The sequence below is a fragment of the Nelumbo nucifera genome, chromosome 1 (genome assembly GCF_055504915.1).
Source record: "Nelumbo nucifera cultivar China Antique chromosome 1, China Antique-T2T, whole genome shotgun sequence".
NCBI lineage: Eukaryota > Viridiplantae > Streptophyta > Magnoliopsida > Proteales > Nelumbonaceae > Nelumbo > Nelumbo nucifera.
Window position 1 is genome coordinate 100,115,891 of NC_142649.1, and position 4,534 is coordinate 100,120,424.

At 39.9% G+C, this 4,534-nt stretch overlaps 1 pseudogene; it reads left to right on the forward strand.

The window, feature by feature from the left end:
- The first annotated feature begins 4,421 nt into the window (after positions 1-4,421).
- On the forward strand, positions 4,422-4,534 carry LOC148803616 (U5 spliceosomal RNA; annotated as a pseudogene).

A 4,534-nucleotide genomic window follows, 5' to 3' on the forward strand; every position in this document is an offset into this window, starting at 1 on the left:
GTTTTCCTTTTTTGCCTAAATAGCCATGAGAGTTTCATTGAACAGTCTCCATAGTTACTACTCAAAAAGTGTTGCAGGCCAATGAAGTACAAGCCCATTTGGCTCGGAACTGTAACACTTTTATTACAAAATAAATCCAGGCCTGGGTTCACCTCATTCCATCCTTTTCCTAACAGCACCTAGTTTTTCTGAATGCAGCTGCAACCTAGGACCCATTCAGCACCTACCTTCCTTTATGAGATTATAGTTTGACAATCACTCTGAACTCTATTCTCAGACCATCCTTTTGTAGCAGCCATGATCGGTCCTTGGTTCTAAGGGGAATGTTTTGGCACATCCCATTTTTTATGAAAGGGGTGCACTATCATGAGGCAAATGTATGTTTGAAAAAGACAAATGTAGAAATCCAATCCATTCTAATTTTCACTGTTTGATTTATTGAATAACATGCATGTTTACTTGTTTGATTGTTGTTGGACCATTTAGGGGGAAAAACATCTTCGACTGTTTGGGAGTTCATCTGCATGATACATTATTGAGACTGACCTGTTAAACCATTGTAAATATCATCTGTATCTGCACATCTAACCATAAGAGTGGGACTTATAAATCTGATGTGTAGACACAGATCATGCTGGAAACACATTGGAATGTTTTTTTGTTGGGATCGCGTTTGTTAATTAAAAAAAAAAGGAATAAACCATTTATGTTCACACTGATATCAGGTTTTATTGGTTTGAGAGGAAGATCTGTATCATGCTCATGGACTATTCAGCATATATTGAAGGACATCTTACATATGGCTGCTGAGTTTCATTCAATTTCTTTTTAATATGTTCATCAGTCCCCATTTCCCACCAGATGTATTTCTTCATCTTTTCAATGCATAACTGGCTCTGTAAATCTGGCATTTCCAAACATCCCAGTAAAATTAGTAGAATATTCCCGATTTTTTTGTATTTCTGTATATTAAAATTGCGAACAATGATGACGAGAAATTAAGAGGATGAGTGAGTTGGAGAAGAGAAACAGGAAAGAATTAGTATAAAGGATGGGAGTCAACAACAGGTTTAAAAAGATTACAAGAACAGGAAAGAGTTGGTGTTAGGAATCATTAAGAACGATGGTCTGCTAAGCTCTACATTTCTGGAATTAAAAAAAAAAATCTAGGTTTTCTGGAATCAACCAATCATCTATTTCAAAACTGTCATGTTTCTATAAGCAATTAAGCATCAACATCATCATCCAAGCCTCCCAATCATCTCTTTCCTTGGGAAGGGAGAAGAAAGTAGAACGAAAAGGACTACCAACATCCTGTTGTGGGCTCATGGCATCTACCTAAAATCTAGGTTGACCCAGCAACCTACTTGACCCAATCATGTTCTAGTTCAGGTCCTAGGAGTCTCTAGGTCTGGTCCAGCTTCTAATAATATTGATTTTTTAAGGAAACATTGCTTGGTATTTTAATTATTATTCATGTAACTACATTTTATATTTGTATACTAAACAATCCTTCTTCTTTTGGTGGGTAAGCTGTGATTAAACCCCAAAAATTTCAATTAAAACTACAGTATTGCATCTGGTACCTCTATGCTAGGGCATGGATAGGTATTTGGGTATCTTGGGTATAAAGAATGGGAGCCTCCATCCACGTGAAGATGATCACATAGTATGTTGATCATGTTCCTCAAATAAAATATCTAATTTCCTTTTTGGGTATTCTGATGCAGCTCTGGCTCTCATAGAGGCAAACAAAATATACAAGTCAATTGCATACTTGTATGATCCCTCGTTATATGAACATTGTAGATATATACATTACAAACCTTTCTTGTAGGAAAGTTGTCTGCTATGTACATATTTAAAAGATCACTCCTTTCTGATATTGCAGGAACCTCTAAGATTTGTGCTAGCTGCTGGAACTGGAACTCTGTTCTTGGTGTCATTAGTTGTCTTGCGGATATATCTGGTACCTCCTTCTCCATGTTAGGTTCAATTCCTTCTGAGATTACATGCATGAATTTGTAGAGATGATATCGAAGAATAAACAATGTAGTATCTCACCTACTAAATCTCTAATTACGACAAAGAAAAGGATCTCCAAAAAGAAGAATTCTAAGAGCTAATTTCTAATATAAAGTGAAGATCCATAGATTGTTTTGTCCTAGAAAGTTGGATTTATGACTTTATACTTTTCATTTGTTTACATAAACATGCTCAAAAAGAGATGGGTTGCAAAGGTACTATCAGCGACAACTGACAGTGATACCATATGAAGAGTTATGTTGGAGATAGACTCTTATCAGCAGTGATACCTGATGAAGGAAGATTTGGCCCGACTTCACAAATCACGCCACATGGCAAAAAACAAGCAGCTCGGCACTTAAAACAGCATACCGAGGGTACAAAACACCAAAGGGGAGAGACCAGCAGTCCGAACTCCCCTCGAGGAGACCGAACTCCCTAAGAGAAGCCCGAACTCCCTACAAGGGGCCCGAACTCCCTACTTAGAGCTCGAACTCCCTACGAGGAGCCTGAACTCCCTACTTAGAGCTCGAACTCCCTACGAGGAGCCCGAACTCCCTACGAGGAGCCCGAACTCCCTACAAGGGGCCCGAACTCCCTACTTAGAGCTCGAACTCCCTACGAGGAGCCCGAACTCTCCCTTTGGCCCCAAGTCACACAAAGCAGAGACCCGAACTGGCCCGTCTCATGACAGTTCGGGACACCCCCCCTATCTGAACTCAAGACTTCGCCTCATGCACCGCTCCAGGCACTTCGCCTCCAGAGCATTGAACTGGACGAACCACACCGTACCTGACACCGAAGGAGCGTATCCAGGGGCGGTACACCTGACTGACTTGGGATCTGACGCTTGACGGCCGCACTTCAACGGCCACCTGCCACCGTCACCTGCCACCGCCATCTCCAGTTACAGAAATGGCTCCGACAAAAAGAGCAATGACGGTTCTGCCCCAGCAGAGGCAATGACGCCTGAACTGGCAGAAGCACGGAAGTAATCATTCCCGACCTGACAGAAGTCTAGGAGTGAATGCGCGAGGTGGTTATAAAAGGCTCTCCCCCCCCCCCCAAAAGAGGAGGTATGCAAACTTTGCGCTATCTGGTTTTATCTTGCCTTTGAAGGATTCTAACTTGAGCTTCGGAGCCTTTACACCGGGTTCCCCCCGGAGCTTCCTCCTCTCCTCCGTTTCAGGTTCCCTGCTACTCAGTTCAGAGGCAAGGTCGTTGACAGCTAAGACCGGCTGGATTGTGCATCATCAATACCTTATGAAGAGAGTGGATGGTATGATGGACAAATGTGGGTCAAGCCACCAGAGGTCAGTGCTATAGAGACTCCATGATGCACTAATGGGAAATAAACTTAGCATGTGTGACTTCTAATTGTAAAGTTGTCTATCCAATTTATATTTTATAATTTTCTTTGAGTGATTTTCATAGATTTGGCAATGAGGATCATGGGAGCTAAGATTGACTCGACGATGGTGAAAGATCAAGGTTTCTCATGAACCAATTGTAGCTAAGTGGGTCTTCTTATGGGCAAAGGTTTCTTGCCATTATTGTGATATATATACTGGGTTTGGAAGTCGCTTGAAGCAAAATATGTTCAGAGGGTCTTGGGTGTCAAAAGGCTAGGTCATTTGGAATTCTTAAGTCCCGCTTTTTTTAATTTCATTGCTTGTCTCAAACTTTAAAATTACAATTTTTTTTTGTTTAAATCACTTCTTCTTGAGTTTTGACATTGAACATTATAAGGGATGGTTCTTTATTCTTTTTTCTTATTTTTTGGTAGAACGATAGTATTTTGGAGATTATTTGTATAGATTACAGGTACGTGTGTTTATTTGCTCTCTCTCTCTCTCTCTCTTTCTCTCTCTCCCTCTCTCTCTCTCTCTCACACACACACACGATGTGGAGTCCAATAACAACCAAACCAAATTATTATGCATTTAAAGTCTACATACTGCACTAATTGAAAAATAATGGAGTAATTGTCAAATACTTGGTTTTAAAAATAATTAAAAATGAATTATAATTATTCTTTTTACCCTGTGCATTGCATGGGCTTTTTACTAGTCTTTTATTAAAAAAGAAAAAATAAAATTGATTTGGTGTCATGTATTTCTGTAAAAGACTGATTATCTTATATGTGGTGGTTAGTGGATCCGTTTTGGTATTGATTCCCGCCCTTTCACTTGGGAATCATGAGAGGAAGCCAAACTTCACCAAGTGTTGTGTTGGATTTCTCTCGGAGTTATAATAGGAAGTGAACATTGTTGATATGATTTTGGTATTCATTATTGGGTATTGAACTATTGGATAGAGTCCCACATCGAAACAGTAGCAAACTTTCCAATAAATAAGCACATATAAAATTCCAATCAAAATTGATTCACAACACGCAACCATGCGGTAAGCACAGAGTGAACTATTCTTTTCGCCTTTTACTAAAGAATCCCTGTGTTTTTGGCTGATAGCGTCATATGCCTACTTTTGGAGGGTTTTCTCCAAACCG